The sequence below is a fragment of the Numida meleagris genome, chromosome 1 (assembly GCF_002078875.1).
Source record: "Numida meleagris isolate 19003 breed g44 Domestic line chromosome 1, NumMel1.0, whole genome shotgun sequence".
Classification (NCBI taxonomy): domain Eukaryota; kingdom Metazoa; phylum Chordata; class Aves; order Galliformes; family Numididae; genus Numida; species Numida meleagris.
In genome coordinates, this window is record NC_034409.1 from 45,012,336 (window position 1) to 45,030,191 (window position 17,856).

At 40.2% G+C, this 17,856-nt stretch overlaps 1 long non-coding RNA gene across 2 annotated transcripts; it reads right to left on the bottom strand.

Annotated features, from left to right (window-relative positions):
* LOC110404016 lies at nt 267-17,641 on the bottom strand. 2 transcript variants are annotated; one of them, XR_002442219.1, is made up of 3 exons: nt 14,333-17,641; nt 5,143-5,208; nt 267-844 (listed from the first exon to the last, which is right to left on the bottom strand). It is a non-coding gene; the product is annotated as an uncharacterized LOC110404016 (long non-coding RNA). The 2 variants fall into 2 exon arrangements; XR_002442107.1 differs by lacking the exon at nt 14,333-17,641 and having other exon boundaries at nt 5,143-14,316.

The following is a 17,856-nucleotide window of genomic DNA, read 5'->3' on the forward strand; positions in this document are numbered from 1 at the left end:
ACGCTTTTCACAGAACTGCTTGAGATTCAGGGAGATGAGCCTGGATGGCTTTTACAAGAGATCACAGAATCACAGAACGGTTTGGGTTGGAAGGGCCCTTTAAGATCACCTGGCTCCAACTCCCCTGCTATAGGCAGGGACACCATCAACTAGACCAGGTTTGTAGGTAGATTTGATGGCAAATGGAAGACAAGAACTTGTAGGTATAGTGTTGTTCACCTACCAAAACCAATGCAAGTACATGAAAAAGAACAGGAAGGAAAATATTCCATAAGGACTTATCTACTCACACAGGATACACTTTTATCTGTATTTTATGGAGACATATGGTATTGTGACATCTCTCTCTTTACAGTTGGATGGTTTATGTGTCACTACTTAACGTTTCAAAACAATGGTGAGAAAATGGGGGAAAGTCTGTTGTTTGTAAAAAACTGCATTTCCAGGAATGTTCTCCCTTCCTAGAGGGAAAAGTTCCAGCTACTATTTCAGTAATCCATCCTGCCGCACCATCAGCTTGTTCAGTTTCTGCTTTAAAGTCATGCAACTAGCACCAAAATTCTCTTCTGTGCAGAGAGCAGCCTTAAAGCATAAAAGCAAACAAGTGTCCCGCTGAGTAAGACCACTGCTCCATGTTGCACGATATTCTTCCTTCAGCGTTGAAAACACGGGTACTGTTTGACAGCCGCACAGGAGTGAGGACACTGCTGCCTCTTTCCTCTTTTAGGGATGTCACATTGCACTTCCTCACCTCCTTGCCTCTTGCCTCTAGCATCCATGAATGTGTCTTTCCTCTTTCTCAATCAGCTGATACCACCTGCAGCGAGCTGAAGATGTTCACCACCTGCAGTAGAAATAAATGTTTTCTTTTGCTAATTTTAAACTGATTTACAAATTTCATCATGTAGTGCAGACACACAGTTCCACATTCAATGTATCTATCACCTGGAATTTAACATATACCTCAACTTTCTCTTTTCCAGACTGAACAGTTCCAAATTTTTCAATCTCCATTCTTTATTCAGCTGCTCCATCGCCTTGATCATATTAGCTGCCCTTTTCTGTGCCTTCTCCACCTCCACTAAATCCTTAGTGAGATGTAGACACCAGGACTGCACACAGTAGTTAAGATGGGAGCACACTGGGTTTTAAAGAGCAGAAAATCATAGCTCCTGTTCTCCTCCCAGTATCCTTCCTGATGATGCCCAACATTTTGATGACTTATTTGGCCATGCTACACACTGAGTTAATTTTGGCGGAGCAATGTTCCAAGATCTCTTGCCTGAGTTGTAATGACCAGTTTCAAGTGCAGCATCATGTAAGCATGATTTAGATCATTAGATTACTAATGCAAATATAGTATTCAGAGTTTGATACCAAACTTGTTTTGATACCATATCTAAAATTTAAATGCAAAACCAGCTGTTTTTATGGTCCTTGGAACATGGATTTATTTCATCCTCTGACATCTTCTATAAACTAAAATCTGATAACCTCTTTCAATGAAAAAAAATTACAAAGTGGCTTAGAAAAACGCTGGTAATCATTTACTTGAGCATCTCAAGTACAACAAGCTACTATCAAAAGAGGTCTGCACATTTTTCAGGGCTAAAAGTTAAAGCACACATCCTTCCAAGCTTAGTGAGTTCTCAGTCTTTGTTTATATTTATATCTGTATAATGATTGCAAATTAAGTACGAATTTAGCATTATTATTTCATTGTGAATTGATTGTTTTAGGCATTGCATTTCTGATAACTGTACAGAAGCATCACCACACACAACATGTAAAGCAGCTATATTCCTTCAAATTAAATATTGGATGTTGTAGCTAAGATTTGACAGATAAATTTCAAGGATAAGCTTAAAACTGAAGCAAGTCATCAGAAGAAATTTACTTCTGTGCTGAAGGTTGCTGTCAAACTATATATCATAGGTCCTATTTTAAGCTGTAATATTGGAAGGAATTCCACCTATTGTAAACCAGACTTATTTATTGCCTTTGTAGATATTTTTACCAGTGCACTGTACTCATTTACGTGCATGCAATCACCTGCCTCAGACGGTGGCTCTTTCTCCAAGTACACTCTGCTGTTTTGCTAAATCTGCTCTTTGTTTTCCACCAGGATGTTTTGGAAGTGGACTAGACAGCAGCCCTGCCGATTGCTACAAAAACAGCATTTACCAGACAGAGGAACTGATGCTTGTGGATATGTGCCAAAAACAATTGACCTGGTTATCCTGAATGGGCAAATATCAGAATATCGGTTGTAAAGAATCTGAGAGAAGTGTATTGCTGTCTTGGTTCTAAAATCCTGTCCATTTATATTTTTGCCAAAGGGGATAAAAAAACCAAACAGAATAGTCACTGTAAAAAAAAAAAAAAAAACAAACACTGGCTGCTTGTTTTACAGTGTGTAAACTTCATGTTGTTGGAATAGTCTTGCTGCTTTGCCTCCTTATATGAATTTGGTCTATTAAAATCTGTATGAGCTAAGGTCGCCTGTTTGAAATTGCTGCAAAGGCTGGAGAGAAGGTTACCCAGTTTAAAGTAGTTCTGTTGGGCTTCACAGCCCTGAAAGGAAATACCCACTGGTTTATTTTTCATATTTGCCTAGTCTTGAATAACTTCTTACTTTCCTCTGCAGATAACAGCATCTTGCCTCCTACCTCCTCGACTGAGAGCCCATGCAAGACCAAGATAGGGACTCCTGTCCATTCAGTACTCCACTTCTTTGCATGAGCAAAACAGAGAAAGAAATTTAGGTGCATATCTACAAGGCAACACTGAATACATTGGAATCTCAGCTCTGACATTCTCAGTGCTTGTCGGTGCCAGGTTATATCAAATATGTTCTTGATAATCTCCCATTTCCCACAGAGGTGAGAACTCGACTTCTAGAGAGTTATCAAACAGCAGAATTAGACATTAAACAATAATATGAAAAAATCATTGTTATGTACTAAATTCTGCTTTAATATTGGCAAGATGAGATTCAGTTACCCCTGCTCATTATGTGTATGCTAGGGATATCCCTGAAACCTCAAAGTACCTCTGAGCACAATCATCCACTACTAATGCAATAACATGGGAATCCTCCAGTTCCCTTTTCCTGTCTTCCCTTTTGGAGCAAGAAGGTTGTCCCCAACAGAGGGGAAGGATGACAGGCAAGAAGTCATCTGTTCATATTCCCCTGTCAACCAAATAAAGTTTAACCAAGAAAGAACTCAAGACTCAGCAAAAAAAAGCACAAATCTCAAGCACTGAACACTCAGCAAAAATAGTAGAACCTATTAACAATAACTTTTATTCAGATTAGTGTATTTTTTCTTGAAATATAAAGCAGTAAGAGCAGGTGCATCATGGTACACATACATGCTCCAATAGCTGGTCCCTGGTGGAAGCAAGTGGAGAAACGTCCGTTCCTTGCAATGGAAAAATGTTTTGCCTTTGGGCTTCTAAAATTCTGAGACCCAATTCTAGGTCTGGCAGAGATGGCTTTCTAGCTCTCTTCCTAGAGGAGTGCATTGTCCTCCAGGAAGATAACAGGGCAAAAAAAAAAAAAATTATAGAAGCTGCTGTCTACCAGTTTGGTAGACAGTGCCAGTAGACCTGTGCTCTGCCTCTATTTGAGTCTGGGATGAGGCCACTCATTACCTCTCTGCTATGGTAACAGTACATGCTTTGGTTCATGTAACGCAGATGAGCCCCTGCTCATCTGGTCCTGCTGGACCAGAAGACAACCAGTGGTCTCTCCCAGTGTTAACCATTCTGCGACTTTGTGATTCTCTGGAAACAAATGCAGACTCTGCCAGAAGATTTTGAAATATCTGAAAAACTGTTTGAAAAATCTTCTGTTATGGGATGTGGACTGCTCCAGTGCCAAAATATCATGCACAGAAGGAGTCATCTTCATCCCACAGATAACTTGCCTCTATTGGGAGGATCTGCCACACACACCAAAAAAAAAGGTTGTTAAGATCATTCCCAAAAAGGTTGTTAAGATCCCTATCCCTCTTAACATGGATGGGAGGATTTCAGCAGGGATCTCCATCAGTACTATCAAACACATCAGTCTGTGGGAGCACCTTTGTGGATGTGAGAGGAAAGGGTAGCTCTTTTAAGTTAGGATGTGATGCTGCTGGGAATTAAGAAGGTCATTTTCTATAACTGGAAACAAATTTCAAAAGCAGGCTGATTTTTGTTTGATGTTTTCAGACATGTCATCTTGAAGCTAATCAGGCAAAGTAATTTTTTCTAGTCCTTTGAGTTTTGAGCTAATGTGTTTTGCTGTCTAAAGGACTTGATATTAGCCCTACCATAAACAGGCATGAAATCTGAGATGTCTTTTGTCTCCTTGTGATTCGTGCAGAGACCTGTAGCATTTTTAGCCCAGCAACTGGTACCGAAAATTGACTTGCTCCGGATAAAACTGAAGTTTTATTTGTCAAAAATGAACTGGCTGTCAAGGAGATAAGTAAAGTCCAAGGGTTAAAGCAAATTAGTGCTGAGGAAAAGTCAAAGAACAAAACACCACGGCCATTCTTACTTCTGTAAGTAAGTAGAGAGCATGTGAATACTTTCTGGCTTCTGCACTGTTGCGTGACAAGGGGTGGCCAGCCACAGAGCTGGGCAGGACTGCCACACTCCTCCCTGCTGCTTTGAAACAGCAGCACATGTCATAGTCCACAGCTTTCAATTTTCAGCGTGGTGCAGACTCTCAGGACCTTGTAGTGTTCCTCCTAATATGTCATCACTGCTCATGAGAATGGAATCAAGCCCCCTGTATCAACCCAGCCTCGCTTTCTGTAAATGCACAGTTGGCTGGAGGGGAGGAAAGAGGGTAGAGCAGGAGGCTCTGTTAGTATTGTAGTTGTATGAAAATAAGTTTGTGATTGTCACCTGTCCTGGATTTCGATGGGAAAAGATCTTTGTTTTTTTTCTTAGCTCAGAGATGTCCTTGGCTGGAATTTAAAGTTTAGAAATTAGAAAATCAGATCAGGTTTTAAAAAAAACAGTTGAAAGCCTTAAATGCCATCTGTATATTAAGTACCACAAAAGTGCATCTGCTATTCCACTCCCCTCCCAGCCCCAAGTTAACATCTCAGAGTGATTTCTATGGATTGCATCATCTCAAGATACCTGGTTGCTGCTGCTCTGGTTGATATTTTACCAGTAGTCTCATGACAGCGAGTGTGCATTTCCACCCTGCACGGTAAAGAAAGCAGAGTTTGTGAGAAAGCCATGGGGCTGGACACTGAGAGGAAAACAGATATATAAACATTACATATCTGAATAGCTGCAGACCTGGAGCTAATTTTTAACAATCATTGTCGGTGTGGGCAGACACAAGCAAAATGTTGAAGCCATTTATAATTCCCGTCTGCAGGCAGAAAGGTTGGCAATGTAAGGCCTTTATTTTCTGTTAGGAAAAGAGCCTTTCTGTTAAGGAACAACAGCTTTAAAAAATGCTCAACCACTCCTCCTGAGCAAGGGCCAAGTTCAGCTTCATCCAAGGAAAGTTTGGAAGGGGCTGTGAAAGTACTGCCGTGTTTTCAGGAAGACTTCTTGCATGATGGTGTGTGGCAGCTGAGTTTGCATGGAGTTAAACAGAAACAGCCTTTTTGAGGGTGAATCCTCCCTCCTCTCCTTCTCCTTCTCCTTCTCCTTCCTTCCACCACCACCACCAGACTCTCCATGGGATTTGAAAGCAACTGGCAGCTGCCACCAGGGATGCAAAGAGTATCGGTGCCCAAGAGCACAGCAGCCTACCACAGCAAGCTGCATGGTGCAGGTGGGGAGATGCACAGCGCACAGCACATGGCCCAGCTGCAGCCAAACCACACCACAGGCAGCAGGCAGCAGGCAGCTCTTTTTTTTTCTGAGCAGTCTGATCATAAATAAGAGCAGTAGTTAAAGACAGGTGAGGTGATCTCTGCTCTACGTAAAAGAGTTTTCAGTTGGATTTCAACTCAGGTGGCAAACTCTTGGCTATAGAAGTTGTTTTCTACTGGATTTTTTTTTTTTTTTTGAAAGAATCAGTAAGATGCTACATACCTAGATCTTTTTTTTTTACCAAAAAGAAAAGAGCTTTTCTCCCTTCTGGTAGTTTTTGGTTGTGACAGAAAGCCTTAGCATGGGGAGCATCCAGGAGCACACAGCAGCCCTTCAGCCGGGCTGTGAAGCAGGGTTGGTAGCATCAGTGTGCCATGCTGCCCGTGGTGTCATCTGAAGCAGTTTTGTAAGCTGAGCAAGAGACCTCTAGTACAGGCAGCCCATGTTCCAGCCAGCCCTGCTCCCACCTAGAGAAACCCAGAGCTGGTACCACCCAAAAGCAGCCATTTGTACCAGAATCAGCCCTGCTTTGCTCCCTCTCGCCCTTTCCTTCCCCCTTAAACACTCTTTCTGGCCACCAGCAGTCCTGCTCTGGGTTAGATGTTGCCCTCCAAGCTTCTTTCAGTAGGAGGTGGTTTCCTGCTGCAGGAAGTCACAGTTCTTCAGCTTCACTGAAGTAAATCACCTCCTGTTCTTCACTTGCATTTTCAGCAAAACTGCTGAGTTATAGTTTGCAGGTATTTTTTCTTAACAAAACAGTAGACAAAATGCTGCCCTTCCATCAGGCTGTTTTTTTTTCTCCCATGCCAAGTGAATGGCAGAAGGAACAGCCAGCAACTCATGAAAAGAGCAGTTTGTATCTCCTTTCACTGCCCGTGGTGCTCTACAATGAGATGACAGCTTCCATGTCACCCTGCAGAAAACAAGCCCTCTCATTTCAGGGAAATGCAAAAATGAATTGAAAAGACATATCTATCCCAGGTGCACCATCCGTTTTTACTTTGTTACCACATAGTCTCACATCTCAAAAGTTAGAGTTTCATATCTAGATCCCTTAGTATCCTTACATGAAATTACCAAATCTGTTTGCTTTCTTCTCATCTAGTTCAGATAATCACTTCAGATAAACCCCAGTTTTATCCAAATGTCTTCTAACATTGCCAGTAAATCTAAATTTTTGGATTTCCTCTCTGGAATTGAAGGCAAGGAGGAGTTGCTAGAGCAAAAAAAAAAAAAATGTTGTATCCACATTAACCTTATTACACAGAAAAATAAAAATCTTATTATATGTAATCAAGTGCTCAAAAAGTGACCAAGACAAACTATGTCTTTGTAGGCTGAAGTGGTCCTGAAAGCTTTGAGAGAGTCACAAAGAAGGAAAGCCCATTGACTACAGCAGCTTTGTCCTCAGAGACAGTTGTCCTCATTTGCTTCCCATCTGCAGCCCAACTCTGTCTCTGCCAGGAGTGGCTCACCACATTTTGGACATGTCCATGTAAGGGAACGTGACATCTGGGGTGGGGAAAGAGGATGGGGAAAGTATTGCATAGTAGCACAACACTGTGGCTATTCAGTTAAAACATGTGCCAACTTCAGTGGTTTCATCAGGCTGTTTACAAAAAAAGGAATATGGAGAGATAAAAAAAATGTGAATGCTATTGACACTTGTAGTATGGGCATCGTGTAAGAAAGAGATTTTATTAAAAAAAATATAAAACCCCATGTTCTTAAAAGTGCTAAACAATAGTAATCTATCTGTAACATCAGTGTAAAGGCACTGAGCAAACCAAAGCAAGAGGAGGCCTCCAAATCCATGCACAAGTATCCCTCCATACCATTAAAGTGTTTTTCATTTTCATAAGAGTGGAAGCAAAGGGGCTTGGAGTGGGATCATGCAATTTATGGCATAGCAGTTGGTACTACACTATGGTTGGCAGTGGTACTACACTAGTACAAAAGAAAAAAGAATTACTCATCACAATCAGAATGGAGTGAAGGGAATGAGAACAGGGAAATCTTAGGATGCCAAAACACAGGATGAGTTGTATATAGGGTCCAGACTGCTTTGATAACCATAGACACTCTTCAACCCTACAGAATGTGAAGTAACATGAATTATCTTAGCCCATATTCTCTGACGTTTAGACAGCTGTGCATACAAAGCCTTGGCTGTGATGCTGAACATGCATGTATACATTTGCTGTGGTAATGATGAACAGTTAATTAAGATACAGTAACTGGACTGTAAGTCCAGAGAAATAAGTTTCAGAGAAATAAGCCTGGTGGATATAGGTGGAGGAAAGGGAGCTATTGGAGGATTTGGAGAAACCCCACAAGTAAGCAAAGACAATGTCTCCAGGAAGGAAAAGATTGAGGAAATAGAGACTGAAGAAAGAATGGGTCTTGTCAAATATTGCAGTCCTCCCAGAAATCATCTATCCATGCTAAGACCAGAAAAGAATATCTGAGAAAGTTGCTAAGACAAACCAAAAGGCCCGGAGGCTGTAGGCATGAGATGTATCTAGAAGGAGAGATGGAAGTACAATCTCCAGACTGTTCTCAGCATATTTTGTTAGGAAGCGCTGATTCTTTTAGATTCAAAGAACTGTGCAAGCTACAGGCATAAATATTTAACTTAAAATATATATATATATTGAATTTTGGAATAGATACCTGAGTTTGAATAAGATACGATTTGGTTTTATGGGGACACTGAGATAGCTAAAGCCACTTTTCCCATCTTTAGTCCATCTTTAGGAGATCAGTGCCAGGAGATCAGTGCCATTGCATCACTATATATACCTACAACGTCGTAAACACACTCTTGCGCATCTCACATGAAGCTTTCATCTCTGGCATGCACTGGTTCAATTCATACATTTAATCTGCAGTGCCCTTCTCCCCAGCTGTCCACAGCTTTGAAAAGCTCAAATTAAATAGTCACAAGTCTGGCACAAAACACGTGATTATTTTAGCAGTTAGCTTAAATGTGTTCAAAAAATTAGGGGGGCATGAAGTGACCTTCTCTAAGCTCACTGAAATTGCCCTGCTCCAAAATGCTGCAGGCTCCTGGGCACTCGGCTCCAGCCCACATAGCACTGCTCCTCTCATTGACTGCTCTGCAGCTGGGTACACTACGAAGGCAAGAGTGAAAAGGCCCACTGCCTGTGCAACAGTGCCTGGTGTTTGGAGCCTGAAATTACATTATTCCCCAAATATGTGGCATAATCACATCACCATGTATCCCACTGCAAGAATCTCACTCAGTTCTTACAGGTCTTCATGTTGCCAGCCCTGGAAGTCTGCTAACAGTCGCTGTGGTAAGTGCCAAAGGAAGGACTTTTGATAGGACAGCAGTATTCAACCACCAGAAGTGGGAAAGGGACTTTCTAGTTTTTAAACTGTAGTCATTGCTTCACTCTTGTTTACCCTGTTCTTTCTTGTCAGTTTGAATAGGAATTTAAAAGCAGAACTGAATTTTTTTTATATAAACATTTGTGGTAAGTGCTGAGCCACAAGAGTGTCGCAACCAAAACACAGTTGCTCAACAGCACCTGTTAGTGCAATTACTTTGACATAAAATGTGTTCTTTACTGTTGTCTACAGGGAAAACCAGCAGCAACCTGTTACCCTGCAGCTCCAGCTGGCAACAAAATTAGTTACCTTGATCTTGCATAATATTGCAGATGAAAATAACAGAATTCCAGTGATCAAACTTGTTTTTCACTTATTACCGAGTGCAGACTCTAACTCACAACCAGATAATCTTGAGAAACAAGACTAAACCAAGCTGCTTATTTACGAATAAACATTTTCATGGGACTTGAATTTATGTGCATCAAGGAAAGTATACCTGAGGGTACATTTTTCCTTTATTTTTTCCGTGGTTGAGTTATTGCTAGAGAGAACACAGAGTCTTAACAGCAGTTTTTTCTTTCTTTGTGCATTCTCACAAAGCCTTCAGCACTCCTAAGTGGTGGACACTCCAAAGCAGTGGCTAAAAGCAAAAGGGCAACCATATAATTAGGATCAGATTAGAAGTTCTGCCAAGTTTCTCCTAAATTACCACCACTGTAGAGTGCAGAGTACAGATGTTACCCATATATTTATGGTTAAAGGGTTTTATTGTTGTTAAAGGCTGTTTCTTAGAAGTCTGTAAAAGATAGCTCAAGTGGGTAAGAACAAGTCATGGAGGTTCTAGTTCAGTACAGTGGGGCAAGGAAAACAAATTCAGTTTTGTAAAGTTAAAAAAGGTGAAACTAGCTTAGTGTGGAAGCTCAAACAGACCCATCTTCTTAGCAGGTCTAAAGGGATCCAAATCCCTTTAGATTTGGAAAGCAAGCAGATGGAATGATTAAAAAATATCTATCTATCTATCTGTGAAGTGAAAGAGCATGAGAGAGATGCCAAAGTTATCACGAAAAATCTTCACGATCAAAATATGACTTCAGGCTGATTGTCCAAACACCTAGAGTCAATACTCAGAATAAGCATGGGTTGAGGGCTCCTCTCATGGAAAATGCTCAATGACACATAACATAAGGTCTTACTATATGGGTTATAAGGGAGTGAGGTCTGCAGAGAAAGAATTCATCCCACCATTTAATAGGAGAGCTTGGAGATGGTAAAATTTAGGTTGTGTCCAACAGTGTCAAGGAAAACAGAATGAAATAGTAGTCCTGTAACAGACATAAAGGAGGTTCAAGAAGAAACGGAAGCTGAGAAACCGGCAAATGGGTTCACAAATCTATTTCTAGGATCTACTCACAGCAGTGAGTAGGAGACTGGGAAAGTTTGTTGTTCTTTTTTCTATTTTTATACATTCATTTTACCTTCAAAATTGGAAGAGAGGATCTGAAAAAAAAATGGAGCAAAAAGCACACAAAAGGACACCTGAGGGAAAAAGGTTGTTCTTTATAACTTGCAAAGCTAACATTGTATAACAACAGAAGGAATAAATGTCAAAAAAAGCAATGTGTACAGTGCTAGCGAAAGGGCATTACTCATAGCCTGATATAAACAACTAACAACTCCCATCTGGCAAGAAAAGTCTTTGCAAAGGGAAATACACTAAAACTCCTGCCGTTGATAACTGAGGCCTGTTATGGGAAATGTCTGCAGGATCCAACTGTGATTGCAGCAGAGGGAGAGGAAATGACATGCTCACGTCCAAAATAGCTTGAAGTCCGACAGCATTTGAGGCATTCCAAAATAGCACACATTCAGAAATGAAATGCAAGTAAAAGTGGACAGTGGGTACAGTGCAGTTCAGGCAGCTGAGCTCTGAGACAGCTCCTTGTACCTGCCTTATTCATGACTGAGCATCTGTGTTGCCATCATCCCTAACACTCCAGCTCCAGAGCAGGGATGAGTGGAGCAAAGCAGGAGTGATTCAAATGGAAAAGTACAGGTGAGAATCTATGGGAAAATAAAAAGAGAAACTAAAAATAAGGAATTTTATTTAATTCCTGAGAAGAAATTCTCATTCATGCAGAGCTTGAACCAGAGCCCACCGAAGCCAAAAAGAGTCTTGCTGTGAGATTCAGTGGGCTTTGGCTCATGTCCATAGGCTAAACACTTTCTCTGGCAAGTCTACAGAGTGATTCAGCCTCAAACTGCTCAGCACAGCCAAATTCAAAGGCCCTATTCATATTCTAAAAAAGGCAACTGGACATCATTCCATGGTCCCAGTTGCACAATTGTCTTCAAACAGGTGGCAGCAACAATATCCATTGCCAGCCAGAAAACCAAAGAGAAAGTCAGGAGCCTGTGTTAGAGAGAGACTGTACATCTAACACTCATATCATGGAACCAATTTAGCATTTTCCATTGAGATTATTCTCTTTAAAAACACTGGTCAGGCTTTCTTTTCCACCACCCCTCTCTGACTTCACTGCAGAACTAATATATTCATCTCTTCTTACAGGAAATCATGTTAGTGTGTGGAACTGATACAGCAAACAGTAGTAGTCACGGTAAGACATTTGAGTGGCTTTCCATATACAAGAAGAATAACAGCTAGAAATTAAATGTTTTTGGATAAAGCTGAGAGGAGACTGGAGAAGAGCATGTCACAGAACAGGAATTTCTGGTGGGCAGAAAGCAGATATTTTTATATATTCCCCAGGATGGATGCAAATGAATAGGAATAAAAATACTTTCTTGGGCTCATCTTTTATAGATAGAGCTTTTTCAAAGATTACAGTTTCCAGACATTATAAAACTAATACCCTAAACCAAATAACACCAAAACAAACATACACTCTGTGGGGAAGAATGCAGTGATAATGGAGGAAGCACCCAGTCAGGGCAGCCAGTCAAACCTCTCTCAGGGTCTTCCAGTCTGTGGCAAGAGAAAGTTTAACTATATGTAAACCACACTGGTCTGTGATATACAGAGGCTAAAATGCAAAGAATATACCTCACATTTTGCAACCTCTAAGCAGAAGATGGCTATTTCGGTTTATGGCTGGACCAAGTATTTGTGGTATGTTTCTGTCTCAGGAAATTTAAGGGAAAAAATACTTAATGATTCACCAACATGATGGGGGAGAGACTAAAAAGTTATAGAAAAAGACAATTGACATTTCCATTTTGACATTTTTAAAATTGGAAGGCTTGTCTGGAAAAGCTGAAATGTTCATTCAGTTTTTTATAAATGAATTTTTTACTTTTCCTTTCAAAACGCCATTATTTTGTTTTAAAATTTTCCAGCCGACAAGGAAAAAGACGCTGAAAATCCCACAATTTAAATAAAACGTTTTGAATTTATCTTAAAATTTGAATTGTTTCTCTTCTGCTTGACTCAGTCTGTTCCCTCCTCATGCTCTCCTCTCGCTTTTCAGATTTGAGCCAATGAACAAAATACATATGTTATTCACCCATGCTGTTTGAACAAAGACATAGAGTGTATCTCCCTGCAGTGATACTCCGTGAGAATAGCCAATACCTTAGCAAGGGAGGAAGAGCTCCTTAGGAGAACAACACTGCTTAATTCTCTGTTGGTTTGTGCTTGTTGTAAACTGTGCAGAGTCAATGTCTGAAGCACACCTTCACTCTCTTAAGACCATATTATTTCCCCTTTTCCTCCTACTGCTGTAAATAGCAGGACAATATACCATGGGTCCAGTGGGTGCACAACATGGATGATGGTACAGCACAAAGTTGTCCTAAAAACTCCTGGATATGACAAAGTAAATAAAACTAACTTTCCAAAGGATTAAAAGAGCCATATTCCATTGGTGATGGGGAAATCTTGGTCATGATTTATATCACTGAAAAATTACTAGACTCTTCATTTGGCACAGGAATTTAAGTATGCACCAGCCTCTCTATGCACAATTTATTTCCTTTTGTCCTGAGCTTAATGTAGGAGTATTTTTTAGTTTCCTTTTTTTTTTTTTTTCCTGGGCAAGGACACAAGAAGGAAGTCTCCATTCTGCGGCAATAGATACATGTTGGAACATGTTGAGGGAGGAACAATGAAGTGCATTCCTATTTGCATTTCTGAACTTCTGCAGTTTCACTGTTCACATGCTTCTAGCACTAAAACAGAAAGAGTTCTATAAGTTTTCCCATTTACACTTTTTGTTATCTGTCACGGAGAAAAGCATCTTGAAGAACTTGCCTGCTGTTAGATAAAAAAGCCAAATTCAGTGTGTGATAAACATTCACATTTAATAGAGTTTGCTACAAAACCTTCCAAAGTAGGAAGAAAAGGAATTTAAAAAAATCTAGGTAAGCAAAGGAGTATGTCACACAGCTATGCTCCAGATACTTCCCCCTTGAGCTCTGCTTCAGCTTGGTAGAAATGAAAACAGTTTTTTCCTATCCCCCTTCCCCCCTCTCTGGCTGGGAGGAGAACAGGCAAGCAGAAAGAAAATTCCCCTGGTGAACTGCAACCCATGTTTAATAGTCTTGAGGCCAAATTATACAACTGAATCAACATCCTTTGATCTCTTACTATCACTCTTCTATAATTGCATCTCATATAAATCACTCAGCTTTCTCCAAATTCATCCCATTCCATTATAAACACACCCAGTCTGCTGTGGAGTTCTAGTCTTGCCTCTGAGGTCTTACCGACCTGACAGAAGGCGCGTTGACCTTGCCCAGGAAAAGGGACAACGGCAGGTTGTGCAGGTTTGCTTTCCCAGGCAATTCTAGACATACAAGAAATTTATAACTGAGAAGTTTAAACATGTTGAAAGAATATAAACATGCTGTATATAGTACCGTAATATGTCCTAACAGGAACACTTGCAGAAGCTTTGGCCAACAATCAAACAGCATTACAAAGCTGTCTTTCCTCACCCCACATTGTAATGTTCTCAGTTTCTTATTGTCAATTTAAATGACTACATGAAATAACAAGAGTTGAAGGGAAAAGGTGTACTGCAGAACCCCTCCAGTCACATGCTAGATCTGGAGATAACTAATTTTGCCCAGGCATATGGTCTATTGTGTCACATCTCTACTGTATTCTATTCATACATACCTGAAGAGCATTAAAACAATGCTAATGTTGCAGAGTCAGCATGCAAAAAGATGAAAGTGCCAGAATTAAAGCTGCCTGGGCAACATCAATCCAGCCCATTGATGTGAACGCGCAGAGGTGCAGGCTGACTTACATAACCTCACATCTCTTCCCCACCCTCTCCCAGCCTGCCTGCTGTTAAGCACGCACAGCAGACTCAACAAGCAGCCATGTCACATTCATATTGTATTTTCTTTGTGAGAGTTGATTACACTCAAGAGGAATGCACACATACTCTGGCAGTGAGTTTCTCAGATGGTTGCTGCCAGCAAGGAACCTGGCATTTCATTCCAGACTGTAGATATCCATAACACACAGGAGAAGACCATAGGCTCTTGACCTGACTTGCAAGCCTTGACTTAACTGTCCTGTTCCTGCCTGTCTCTTCCCTATTCCTTCTATGTTTTCCCTCTCAGTTCCAAGCTTCCCACTCCAACACCAAAACATTCCCTCCTACTGTATTTGCAGTTGCAATCCTCTCCACATTTTTTATCCAAATACCCTTCATTCCCAGCCCAGCTATCCTTATTAATTTTTCAGGTCTTCCCAAAGGCTTTATTTTGGTCTCCTCCCCACTCCTAATATTTCTCCTTTCCACCACCAAGTATTTCCAGCTTATCTTTCATGATCTTTATCTGAGAAAGTAACCCTTAACCACAACCAGGCTTGAACCTTAGTTCTTGATCATGCCTTGTACAAGGCAACCTGCTCCTCTTCCAGACCACCTGAACAGTCAAAAGAAATCTCCTTACCTCCCGCAAGGGCTCTTGGCAGCAGGGTAGCTCCCTTCAACTGGGAAAAATGCATAAGAGAAAGTCTTGATTTAAGCAAGACACCCTGGAGATAGCGTACATCTGCTAACAACAGATTTCTTTTACTTATTTTTTTCTTCCATTTCTACCTTTTCTCTCTCTTTTTTCTTTTCTTTTTTTTTTTCTCCTTTTCCTTTGTCCCTTTTCCCTATTTTCTGAGAATTTAGCTGCCAAATCTTAACAAGTTTCAGTAGAGCACGTGTGAAGAGATTTTTCAAAATGTTCACACTGGCCCACATCAGCCAAGTTGTCCAACGGAAAAGAAGGCAAAAAGATAATTCCTTTAAAGAAGAAAAAGCATGCCATGTTTCAGGATGCCATTTCAGAGCTACAGAGGCACAAGACTTCCCCAAGCAATTCACTGAGTGGTTGAGGGCTTTTTTACTTTTTACAAAGAAAAATATATTTTCTCTTAAAAATGGTTTTGAAAAGTGGCTTAACTATTTTGTCTTTAAAGTTTTTCCAGAAATATTCCATCCAAGGCAGATAGCCATTATGGAAAATTTCATACAGACATATTTCATTAGAAATATATTTGTGGACCCACAAAATCTAAATATTACACTGAAATGATCATCCTGCTTCTACTCTACCTCCCTCCAAAATACTTTGGTTTCTCAATCAAAACAGATTTCATTTGTCTCTCAAGCAACTGTGTTTTCTATGTTTTGTCACAACTGGGTAAGATATTTTTTTCCCATCTGAAAACTCAGTTACTGGAAAATGGAAATTTGGCTCACTGTAAAGCACTTGAGATAACTCAAATAAAGCCATGTGTATCCATCACACTTCTGATACTCAGGAGTATCAGCTAACTCAGAGGGATGCAATTCAGGAACCCCTCCAGCAAGTCTACACACAATGGTTTGGAAACATTCCCTGATTTTTTTTGCTGCAGTTTAGTTTGGCTGACATGAACTTTGGGGAAAAAAAAAAAAAGTGCACTTCTTGTTCTTATGTAGGCTGGCCTACATGTTAAATTTTACCATTTGAAAAGTCAGTAAGATTAAATATGTGAACAAATATTTGAAGAGCTGAGGCCTAAACTGTCTTATGATGGAAGTACAGGAGAATATTTATGATCTTGTTGACATCTTTTTCTCTCCAGATACTACAAAGACTACGTGGAGTCTGCACTGACTTACATAGTCATTATCAACTACATCCTCAATATTTTCCTTTCTTTGCTCCTTTCTTCATTTTCTAGCTGAGAACTGGTAGCTTTACTTTGCTCTCATTTTAGGAGTGCCTGTATGTCAAAGAGCGCTGCTTAGATTTTCTTGCAGAATAGAGAATCTTCCAGTCAGTCCCATTTCTTCTGGAAGCAAGCCCAAAGATTCACAGAAACTTACTTTATCCAAGTGGATCAGAGCAGTTGAAATACCCTAGACGAGTTCTCATGAGCTAGGCTGCTCAGGAGAGCTTACAGGTCAAAAGCAATTACCAGATATTTCCAGGAGAAACACTGACCTCATGGCCCAAAAGTACACTACCACATCAGTGAGATAAGCTTTTTAGGCTGATTAAAAAAAAAAAAAATCTGGATTACTGGATTCCAGTAATTATGTTTTTCTCACTTCTTCTTTGGAAATGGAACACTTAAATGCATTGTTTTTGAAGAAGATTATCAAATGCTTTGTGGACTCCAACAGATAAGACACTGTAATACAGTCAGTTGTAGATTTGCTGGCATAAGTAGGCTGAATTTCCACAGAGGTTGCACTGAAAGAAACGCTTTGAAGTCAGTCCTACAGTAGATTTTGAATCTTACTCCTGAGAGAAAGAAAGCAAATGCCCTGCACCTCTGACAGACTGTGTAGGAGAGAAAACTCATCATGAACTTAGAGAATAGGGCCTGATCCACTGAAGCAAATACATGCTATCTTAGAAAACTAAATTTATTTAAGGTATTTATATTAACAAATAAATGAATTAAAGAAGAATTTGCATCAAAAGCACATGAAGGATCAAACAACTTACTGTGCTTATAATCCATTTGTTAATATAAACAGCTTCAGTTGTTCGAAGTAGTGCTGCAGTATTAGAACCTGCAGTGGAATGAAATGGAAGCTGGAATGAGTCCATGCTGCAGTCCACATTGTGGAGAAGGTTTCACTAAGGCCATGTATAGAGACCATTGCCACATTGGCATGGAAAGAGAGTAGAACCCATTCTTTGTGTTGTTTCAGTAACCCCAGATGTCAAAATAGTCACCACATCAATAGAGATAATGATGAAAGGTTGAGGGGACTGTTAAAAACTGAAATGGCCAGAGACTAGCAAAGGATGAGCAATGTAAACAAACCCAGAAAACCATTCAGTCAGAAGATTAGAGTCAGGAGAATGATGAATACTAGTGTGCCTTTGAAAAACGTGAGGCAAATACAGAACTGCACAGAAATTAACTCTTTCCCCCATTGAAGTTCCTGTTCTGTTCATCCTGTCCAATTCCAAAAAAAAAAAAAACCTGAAGTGCTTGCAGAGCTCGTTGACATTAGCTGTCATTGCGACCATTCACCTTCTTGCTCAGCGAAGGTCTTAAATCTTCAGGTTTGAACAACTGAAACATAAAAACCTAAAATCAGTAAAAGAACTAGATGATCTTAAAGGTCCCTCCCAACCCAAACCATTCTATGAAAAGAACTGAAATTTGGTATAAATAATGAGTCTTAT